Here is a 12,105-nt window from a genome sequence, read left to right on the forward strand (position 1 = left end):
GCATGTGCACCCACCTGGAGGAGTTCAGTCCTGATACCACAGATTCCTTCAGCCTTTCTTGCTCTCAGTTTTCACCACCTTCAAAGTGTCAGAGATAGCAGTTTGGAAAAAGAGATGTCCAATATCTGGACATGAGGATCGGCCTTTCTGATCAGAGTAGCAAGCCTATTGGTACAGCAGACATCTGTCTGGACTGTGCCATCACTTGGCATATGTAGCAAAATAAATAAATAAATAAAAGTAAAAAAAAATTACTATGATCTTTGGTTGAATGTTCTGAGGTTAGAGAAATATGAATAATTCTGACAAATTAATACCTGTGTTGACATGGGGAGTGAAAATAATAATAAAATAAAAAAGGAAATTTAGAATAATGAAACAACAAATAAAGTTATACCTAAAAAATATTAAACAGAAGGCAGGAGTATTATGCTCACTCATTCAGTCATCTTCAACCACTTATCCGGGATTGGGTCCCGGGGGCAACAGCTCCAGCAGGGGACCCCAGACTTCCTTTTCCCAGGCCACAAACAAAACAACCTGATGGTTTTGCTACAAACAAGAAAGGGCCACTTCGCACATTTTCTGACATATAATCCCGCTACTTCCTGGTGTCACAGTTCAGCATTACAGCTAACTTTCAAAAAGGGCAGGGTGCTGGCAAGAAAATAGGGCAGTTTTATGTGTGAAATAATGAAATGTGTAGCGCATGGCCTCGCTTCGTCAGAATTAAAAAAAATACTTTAATGCTTTCTCAATGAAAACTTGAGGTTTTGAGCTGAGAACAAAGACAGCCTTTAACTCCTAACTGGGAAATTCCTGTTCCTATCTGGAGATAAGCTTCGGACACCTCCCCCAAGGGCCTCCACTGTGGCTTCACATCACAACAGAACTGTAACTCAGAGTTCTTCAAAGGAGCTCTTGCTTGTTTATCGGTTAAATTTCTGTCATTGTGAATTACATGACATTATAATTGCTTCACATCAGAATCTGAACTTCTCCAGGCCAGGACAATCCACGTTTTATGGCTTCACGCCAAGGATAGAACTTCTCCAGACACTGCAAAAAGATCTCTTCCATGATAAGATGTGGCCATAAACTTTGAGCCTTGACAACCAGCTATTATCTCTAGGTCTAAATGAAGGAAAACACCTTTGCTTAAAATAAAAAAATGCATCAGTATTCTTTTATTCATATATAAAAACTTCTAAGGTTGTCTGTGTTGTTTATTCAAGTAAATGCTTTGCATTTATTCCATTTAATTGACATGCGTTCTTTGTAACTGCTGTTGTGTTTAAATGTGATGTTTCTGACTTATCCATGTTTTGATAATGGAATATTCTGTTAACCAAGTGGTGTGTGTAGGATGTGTTTAAGCCTTTAATAATGTTATATTCATCCCAAAATTGTCTTAGAACAAATAGTATGCCAAAATAGTTAATGTGTTTAAATAGTTGAATCATTTCTTTGTCTCTCTAACACATGAAGTTTTCGGTGAAATTACACACCCTAAATGGGCATAGTTTAATGACGTAAGCCCCCTTTAAAAGTTTCAGAAAGGAGTCTCTCGCTCTGTCTCGCCTCTTGCTCCTTCTGCCTATCCCTTCCTTTCTTTTAACCGTGTTATGTGTCGACGCGGGTTGAGGAGCGGACCTGCGTCTGACGGAACCCAGCACTAAAATAACCAGAAAGCGGTTCCAATAACAAAAACAATTTATTGAGTCACCCTCTGGTGCTAAACAAAGTGTAGAAACTAAAACAGCGTCATTCTGGTGGAGTGAAGGCTGGCACGCTCTCCAGCGCCCAAAAGGATTGAAGCCCGGCGCTTCTGGACTCACTGTTACCGCCAAACACCCCCCAGGTGGACACGACAAACCGACTCTCTGTGAAGGATAGAAGAGGTGAGATAAGTCAGCAGTTACAACCAATATCCTTCAAAAGACACACACCATCAGCAACACATTCAGGTCTGTATTTTAAGCTTTATGCAAATGAGCAGCCTCTCACAACAGGTGAAGGATCACTTGTCCGCACGCCACAGCAGTGAGAAGCGAGCTGCACAATTCTCATCACAATTCAAATCTACTGCGTAACAAAATACCAAGTTACTATTAACAAGTAGTCAAACAATTAATCACCTCTGATGTGTGCTGACAGCATGTGTCCCTCACCCTTCCTGCTTCACAGGCATGATGTGTCAAACCCAGGCGCGGTCCTCAGCGTCTCACAAACGAACATCACAAGGTCGAGTTCCTGGCAATTCTGCTTGAATCACACATGGCTTAAATGCAGAATGCCATCTAATTATCTGCTTCAGCTGAAAGTCTTTAAGGTTGCATGTGAGCACCATCCACAGGTGCTGCACATGATGTTGATGAGGGTGAAGGACTCTTCAGCCAGCACCTTCTCCACAGACAAATCAGTTTTCATACCACCTGGAGAGCAAAGAAAAGAAAAGAACACCAAAATGTCAAGCCACACCCCCCCCCAACACACAACAAACCGCTTAACTTTATTTTTGGGTCAACAAGGCCCCATGCTAGCCAAGCTAAGCTACCACAAGCTACCACGTGGTTTCATTCATTGTTATTCTTTGATAATTTACCAAGCCTGATGTTTTTAAGGTTCATCAAGTATGTCGAATTTTTAAGAGAACTTCCGAGCTGAACTTTTCAAAATAACAGTGAATTTACAGAAAAGCGACTTTCCTTTTCTGTACTTTACAACGCGACTTAAAGTTTTATCTTTTTTTTCTAATTTCACAAAGATTTTTAATCTGGCTCCAACAAACTTTTTAAAAGCTACCAGAACCCATTTTCAGCAAACGCCTTCCACCTTTGGGGTCCAGCCAGCTGACGACGAACTGCAAGCAGCCATCCAGTTGGTAAATCCAGCTGACACGAAGCCTTTGGGATCACCAGGGAGACCGCTGGTTTAACCCCTGACCCAAGTGAGCTCACGCTGCAAAGAGCCTAAAACATCAACGACGGATGGATGGTGCATCCGAACCATCTCTTCAGCGGATCAGCTAAGTGATCCAGTTAAAGGTTCCAGAAAAAGGGTTTGGATGCAAAGTGGTTTCTTTTTTAAACATATTCATATGTTTGTTTAATAATTTTCTTAAAAATAATTGGCTTCAAATTTCATCACTAAATTCTAATCAGATTTATTTACTTAAAGTCTTTAAGCTTCATCTCTTTACTTTCTTTCAACATTTCATGAGTAAGCAAATTGTGTCCATAAATAAACTTACTTAATCACTGTCCACAAAAATGCCAGTAAACTGTTCAATTCTTGTATAATTGCAAATAAAATGTAAATATTTCTGCTGTGGTTCATTTCGTGTTCAGAAGGAAACCCTTGGTCAATCGTATCGCAGAATTCAGACTTTTACACCCGAGACTGATTCATTAAATTGAGACTGATTAATTAATGGTTGTTTAAATTAAAGTACCTATGCTTTAAATAGGTGGTGCCCTGAGGTAGTTAGATATTATTCTAATTAAATAATAATTATTAAACCCTAAAATTGTTGATTATTTTGGTGACCCATTAAATGAGGTCTAGACCAATTTAATTCAATTTGGGAGTTTAACAATACTTATTTGTTGCTCTCCGTGAGGCCAATAACATTGCGGGGCTTAACTACTTATTCACTACATTAAACTGGTGCTTGCGTGAGGTGCCATTTATTCCAAATAAAGTAATATTTTTTTAAATATTTAAATTAAATAAATTCAGTTTTATGCAATTTATTACAGTTCATTTTGGTGCTCCGTTGCGAGGCATGTACACTCAACAAAAATATAAACGCAACACTTTTGGTTTTGCTCCCATTTTGTATGAGATGAACTCAAAGATCTAAAACTTTTTCCACATACACAATATCACCATTTCCCTCAAATATTGTTCACAAACCAGTCTAAATCTGTGATAGTGAGCACTTCTCCTTTGCTGAGATAATCCATCCCACCTCACAGGTGTGCCATATCAAGATGCTGATTAGACACCATGATTAGTGCACAGGTGTGCCTTAGACTGCCCACAATAAAAGGCCACTCTGAAAGGTGCAGTTTTGTTTTATTGGGGGGGGGATACCAGTCAGTATCTGGTGTGACCACCATTTGCCTCATGCAGTGCAACACATCTCCTTCGCATAGAGTTGATCAGGTTGTCAATTGTGGCCTGTGGAATGTTGGTCCACTCCTCTTCAATGGCTGTGCTAAGTTGCTGGATATTGGCAGGAACTGGTACACGCTGTCGTATACGCCGGTCCAGAGCATCCCAAACATGCTCAATGGGTGACATGTCCGGTGAGTATGCCGGCCATGCAAGAACTGGGACATTTTCAGCTTCCAAGAATTGTGTACAGATCCTTGCAACATGGGGCCGTGCATTATCCTGCTGCAACATGAGGTGATGTTCTTGGATGTATGGCACAACAATGGGCCTCAGGATCTCCTCACGGTATCTCTGTGCATTCAAAATGCCATCAATAAAATGCACCTGTGTTCTTCATCCGTAACAGATGCCTGCCCATACCATAACCCCACCGCCACCATGGGCCACTCGATCCACAACATTGACATCAGAAAACCGCTCACCCACACGATGCCACAAACGCTGTCTGCCATCTGCCCTGAACAGTGTGAACCAGGATTCATCCGTGAAGAGAACACCTCTCCAACGTGCCAAACGCCAGCGAATGTGAGCATCTGCCCACTCAAGTCGGTTACGACGACGAACTGGAGTCAGGTCGAGACCCCGATGAGGACGACGAGCATGCAGATGAGCTTCCCTGAGATGGTTTCTGACAGTTTGTGCAACAGCTCTGGTTGACATTCCTGCTGTCAGCATGCCAATTGCATGCTCCCTCAAATCTTGCGACATCTGTGGCATTATGCTGTGTGATAAAACTGCACCTTTCAGAGTGGCCTTTTATTGTGGGCAGTCTAAGGCACACCTGTGCACTAATAATGGTGTCTATACCACTTCATCATGAAGATGGATAACTGGTGATACAAAATGCAAAGCTTGCACTGTGCATAATTTCTCCAATCACAGCCACGTAAGCCTATAACTTCTCCTGGGTTGTCTGGGTGTCTTGGTGGCTTTCCTCACTCTTCTACTTCTTGCACAGTCACTCAGTTTTTGAGAACTGTCTACTCCATGTGATTTACCACAGAGTACCATATTGTTTGTATTTCTTTGTAATTGATGTACATAAAGTCCGAAACATTCAGTGGCAGCTTCACCATCAGAGAGCCTCCTCCACAACTACCACAAAAGACTCCAAGCTGTCGTTGATGTTAAAGGGGCAATACACAGTATTAACAACAGGGGCATGTAAACTTTCGAACACAACCATTTGGGTAGATCGCTTGTCATTTTGATTTAAAAAGAGGAAACACTTGTTTGACAATAAATGGCTTCACCCAACCACAAACCACGAGTGAAAAAAAAGTTTTTGTGTTGTCATTCATATTCTATTAAAAATGGCCAAAAAAGCAAAACCTCTGCCAGGGTATATAAACTTTTGAGCACAACTGTACATTTGAGTTTTGTGCAAATCTCATGAAACTGAAAATAAAAACTGAAATAAAATTAAGATAATTGTTACAGTTGGATTCTGATGTGACCCCAAATGCCAGCAAGATATGTTCAAACAGTGTTCTTTAATCAAAGTTGATTTTAGTTAAAGGTCATATACAGGGGCCAAAAAAAAAAAAAAAAAAAAATCTAACTGCAGGGCCAAAGGTCACAAGAAAATACAGGTCTAAAGCAGGACAGCTGACTTGGGAGACATAAACACACAGAAAACACTCAAGCAAAAACAACTAACAAACCAGCAACCAGAGGAACCCGGCAAACAGAGTTTAAATAGACTGGAGGTGATTACAGTTGACAACAGGTGCATTGATGGCTAAAAGAGTTCAGGCGTGAGCACAAACAGGAAGAAAGCAAACCAAACAAGAACAGAGAATACATTGTCAAAGTAAAACAGGAAGTAAGGTAAATACAAAACTGAGAATGGACCACTAGATGTGAAAAAACATCAGGGATAGACAAACAACAGGGACATGAACCACAACAAGAATGTTATTTTCAAGATCAATGTTTGAATGTTTTGAATCAATTTAGAATCGTAAAAGATGGCAGGAAAACAGTTGCTGAAACCGATGGAAGAAAGAAAACAAGACAGGATGCGCAAGACGGGCTGAATTGTGGGGGGACATGACGTGGGAGAGCGAGGCATGTGAGATGGGGGCAGAGCAAGGTGTCCACTGAAATCAGGCTAGCTGGAACACAGCAACGTAACCCTCCTGGGTGATGTAATGAGCGACAGATCCACATCTGTGCCTCCCATTTTGTGTTGTTGTACAAGGTAAGAAAGTTTAGAGTGTTTCTACTGCTGCAAGTAGGACACTGCACGAATTGATGAAACCCAAATGTGTCCAACACTGTCAGAAAGGCTTGATATGTCGTAAAACTGTTGAACTTGTCAAGAGAATGACTTATCGTAGAAGTGACATTCATGTCCCTAGGAACTTGGCTTATGAGGTGAGAGACAGGGGTGCTGGTTAATTCTATGCAGGCGGATCACAGTTGAAGTCTTTAGCATTCTGGTGTGTCTTGTTTTTTGGATGCTTGTGAGACTTGGACTCTAACCAGGGACCTAAGGTGACAATTGGATTACTTTGAAACCATGTCATCTGGAATGACTATGTGTTAGTTGAGCAGTTGCACCTAGTTACGTCCGCCAAGGATGTAATAAAATCATCGGTGTTTATTTATTTGTCTGTCTGTCTGTTAGCAGGATTACATCAAAACTACAGCATGGATTTTGAAAAAATTTTCACCATAGATACATATTAGGCCATGGAAAAATCCATTAAATTTTGGAGGTAATCTGGATCTGCATACAGATTCTGGATCAAATTTCACTTTATATAGGGTTTGAAGGATTACTGTTACCAGGGTTACATCAAAACTACTGCACAAATTTTGATGAAATTTTCAACACAGATATATAATAGGCCATGGAAGACTCTATTAAATTTTGGAGGTGATCTGGATCCGCAGTCAAATTCTGGATCAAGTTTCACTTTATATAGGCTTTCAAGGATTACATCAAAACTACTTCATGGATTCTCACCAAATTTGCACAACAGATAGATATTAGGGCATGGAAGACTTCACTGAATTTTGGAGGTGATCCAGATCCAGATTCTGGATCAAGATTTCCCTTTTATATATGCTTTCAAGGATTACATCAAAACTACTTCACGATTCTCACCAAATTTGCACCACAGATATATATTAGGGCATGAAAGACTCTACTGAATTTTGGAGAGATCCGGATCCGGATTCTGGATCAAGATTTCACTTTATATAGGCTTTGAAGGATTACATCAAAATTACTTCACGAATTCTCACCAAATTTGCACCACAGATAGATATTAGGCCATGGAAGAATCCATTAAATTTTGGAGGTGATCTGGATCCTGATCAAGTTTTACTTTACATAGGCTTTCAATGATTACATCAAAACTACTTCACGGAGTCTCACCAAATTTGCACCACAGATAGATATTAGGGCATGGAAGACTCCACTGATTTTTGGAGGTGATCTGGATCCAGATTGGCGGACATCAGAAATTTCTGATTGCTCTTGTTTTCACTACTGTGCTGTTGCATGACAATGCTGGTTTGACTGTCAAACACAAGGTCTACTCTCCATTGTAGTTTTGACTGCGGGCTTTGATACATATACTACCAGAAAGTGCATGGTATAAGAAGCCCAGCAGAAGAAGCAGGAGATTCCAGCTTGATAGTATCAAATTCTTCAGCATCTTTTTAATGTAAACATTGAGCTCCTCAATGTTTCCCATAATTTCTTCTTTGCATCTGTCAGAATTGATGGTGATGTGCAGGAAAAAGTGGCCATTATGGAGACCCAGATGAGGTGTACCATTTGCACTTTGTGATATTTTCAACACGATGGCCATGTGTAGTGGTTCTCTGACAATGATCCAGCACACAGGTCCCTCAGGTTGAGGAACACAGCAACTGGAAGAGGTCAACTAGTCCACGTGCATCCTGCTTGATGCAGATAGATGACTACTTTTGAACGACAGGGATGGCACTCTATAAAATGAACCGCTGTCTCAATGAGAAAACGTGATGCAACAATTTGCATAGATTTTTTTAAGTTATTTCAACTTAACTAAAGTTATTTCACCTTAACTAGAGAAGCCTTGCGGCATTAACTCAGTTGAAAGTTGAAATAACTGAGTTGAAATATAATAATAAAAAATTATGCAAATTGTTACATACATTTTTCTCCTTGAGACAGCAGTTGCTTTTTTAAGAGGGTGGTTGCCAGTCATGATGCACAGTAGCTGAAGTCCTCCCAAACCTGGATCCCCTCAAGATTCTTCACCTGTACAAAGACAGGCCATATACACAGTCTGTCACTGTTGCAGGATTTGTGTGTTTGTGTTTTTTCTAAAGCTGTTCAAACAAATGATATTTGCCCTCACTCCAAGAGCCGTGCCACCGCATCCAATAACTTCGTCATCCTCCTAACGGCCACATGTGAGCGTCTCCTCAAACCCAGCATTTGCTTTTCCTGCAACATTTTTCTGCAATTCACAATATCCGAGCTTAAGCCACTTAACTAAACGTGCACTGGGCGACTCAGTGTGGGTTTACAAACAACAAATACACAGCTTACCATGCTTGTACATTCCACTAAACCATTTGTTCTGCAAACACACACATTTCAACGCTTAATGCACAAAAAACAAACAGTCACATAAACATGCTGACTGAATCCAAGAGTGCAAAGAAGTAAGCTGTGCTCACAGCTGACGACACCATCTCAGCATGTTACACCACAGGCAAAACTTTTGGGGAATGGTCATCAACTCCGCTGTCACATAACGAAGAACAACAAATCAGAACATTAATTTGTACAGATACACAACAACTTGTTCACACCTATTGGAAATGACAGAAAATAGGAACTGAACGATGCTTGCAGTCTTAACAAGAGCAATCACAGATTTCTGATGTCTGCCAATACAGATCCAGATCATCTCCAAAATTCAGTGGAGTCTTTCATGCCCTAATATGTGTCCGTGGTGAAAATTTTGAGAGAATCTATGAAGTAGTTTTGATGTAATCCTTCAAAGCCTATATAAAGTGAAATCTTGATCCAGAATCATGATCCGGATTTGGATGTGGATCACCTCCAAAATTTAATGGAGTCTTCCTTGGTCTAACATCTATCTGTGGTGAGAGGTTTGTCAAAATCCATGCAGTAGTTTTGACATTATCTACCTAACAGACAGACAGTCCTTGACGTAATGATCGAAGCACTTTACAGTGATGACTCACATTCACCCATTCACACACTGATGTCTGCCATGCAACGTGCTCATTATACACCAGGAGCAATGTGACTATTTTGGACTGTGCCCAAGGGCCCTGAGTGGTTTTTCACTGTAACATGTCTGAACCTCTGGTCACAAGCCCACTACCTTAACCACTTGACCAACATCTCATCCTCATAAATAAATAAATACGTACTGGAAAATAAATAAAGTATTACAGCTTGCAGAAATGTACAAAATGTTGATCACCCCAAAGCAAAAAACTGTGTCCTATTCTAAAGTCTCTGCACTTCACTTCACTCCCAGTTAGACTGGGATAAGATCCTCTATTCCCCTGTAATTGTGTACTTAAGCCTAATTATATCAACATTATGATTCCCAAAATATGACTGTGTGGTGCTTAATGTACCAAGAACTCACGCAGACTCATACACTATGACAAATTTCTGTTTTAATTTACAGTAACCTACTGGCAGCTAGATTTGCCAGCATTATGCTGTTATGCTACAGTGTGCCTACTGTAAAATACAACAGTGTATTACTGTAAAAAGATTACAGTACTGTAATTACAGTAAGCTGCTATGACTGCCTGAAATTTCAAACTGAGATACAAAAATAAGCATGTTTTAATTGTAAGGCAAAGAAGATAGTGCTTGTCAGCTCACAAGGCAAACTGAAATATATCCTTTTTTTGCACACTGCAGGACTACACTTTTATATGATTGAAAGAGTAAACTAAATTAGATTAGATTAGATTAGATAGAACTTTACTGATCCCTTGGGAAGAATCCCTCAGGGAAATTGAGGTTCCAGCAACAATGTATAGCAGCACACGGGGTAAGAAGCACACAGTGAAAGTTAAAAAAAAAAAAAACAGTTTGCAAATATAAATATAAATACCAGACACACTGAGCAATACTGGTTTACTGGCTACTACTTTTCCTCTCCTTCCCGTCCTCTGTCTTCCTGTTACTCCTCCTCCCCCTGAGTGAGGAGCTGTACAGTCTGATCCCAGACAGCAAATAGATCCGGGCCGGATGTAGTCCAACATCTGGTACCAATCCTGAAAACAGATCCGGTCCAGACAGTTTTTGCACCCTGGCCCAGATCCTGCATGGCTCCGCTTTACAGTTCTGGAACAGAGCCGGACCAGATCTGAACTGGATCCGCAAAAGACCAACCGTTTACAGACCATATCTGGCACGGATCTGGGGCAGATGTGGACTGCATCACAGCACCGTGGCACGAACAAGTTTTACAGGGGTAAGTTCCGTGGATCCGAGGAAACTGATTTGTATCTACTCGTTTAACACACAGATCAGTGTCCCTGGACTTATAAAACTTGACTGTCGTAAAGAAACAAACCTCTTTGCAATAAGCATTTAAAAAAGCCTCAGTGACGATCACAATTACAGAGTACAGAGTTTACAACCGCTAATGGATAGTTTCTACCGAGTGCAGATAAAATTGCTTATCGTTATGCCCCATGTTCCTGCCACAGTGCTGATGCGGACCACATCTGTCCCAGATCCGTGCCAGATATGGTCTGTAAATGGTTGGTGTTTTGCGGATCCAGTTCAGATCTGGTCCGGATCTGTTCCAGAACTGTAAAGCGGAGCCGTGCCGGATCTGGGCCAGGGTGCAAAAACTGTCTGGACCGGATGTGTTTTCAGGATTGGTACCAGATGTTGGACTGCATCTGGCCCGGATCTATTTGCTGTCTGGCATGGCATGAGAGACAAAGGATACTCACTAATACATGTGGTTAAAGTAGTAAATATGGCAAATTCATTATTAAGCACCTTTTATTAACCATACTGTTCCTTAACAAAATTCTCTTTTTTTTTCTGGTGCCCAGTGATTTTATGATATTGTATTTGAATAATGCTGATCCAGTGAGAACACAGACTGCTCATTTCTGTTCTCACAAACATAACATCCACAAATATTGCCCTATTTATGGTTCTGACACAAGGCTCACCTAAACCCTTCTTTCCCGCAACACTGTGTCCAGTAGAAAGTGGAGCACAAGTGATTGCTCTGTCTACAGTTCTCATTAGATTGCCTTGCTTAGCATCCCAGCACCCCACAGGCAGCTACTTACTCCTGACAGTTAACTTACTGCTGCATCTTCAGTTCATGTGCTCTCTCAGGAATTGTGGGTAGTATGTGTGTACTCACTGTACACATAAACCTAGTGCACGCACACACTCGCTGATGATGCATCCCAGACAAATAGTCCTCCTTCCTCATAAGTGCTAACCTACATTATATGGATGTTCCAATTCTGTGTTGTGGTCTGCATAATGGTGATCACACACCTCAAACACACATATACTATTGCTCTTTTTTAAACCCACTAAATATGTCAAACTGCTTTCATCCTACAGTACATCAGTATGTTATTCCCATAAAAATCAGGGATCCCTTATATGAACAAAATTAACAAAAGGACAATTGGCAACCCAAAAGAAAGTCTTCTGAAGTATGTTGGTGTGTGTATACACAGACACACACACACACATAGATATATAGATAGATATATAGATAGATAGATGAATGGTCACGGTTCTGCTATGGCGTTCATCCGAGAGGTGGAGGACGAACGCCATAGCAGGACCGTGACCATGCGCCAACAAGGAGCTTGGACTAACTGGGACCACGCATCGGCTAGGAAGATCACCTGGTCAGAACTTTGGAAGTCAGA

This window comes from Thalassophryne amazonica, chromosome 9 (genome assembly GCF_902500255.1).
Source record: "Thalassophryne amazonica chromosome 9, fThaAma1.1, whole genome shotgun sequence".
NCBI classification, from domain to species: Eukaryota; Metazoa; Chordata; class Actinopteri; order Batrachoidiformes; family Batrachoididae; genus Thalassophryne; species Thalassophryne amazonica.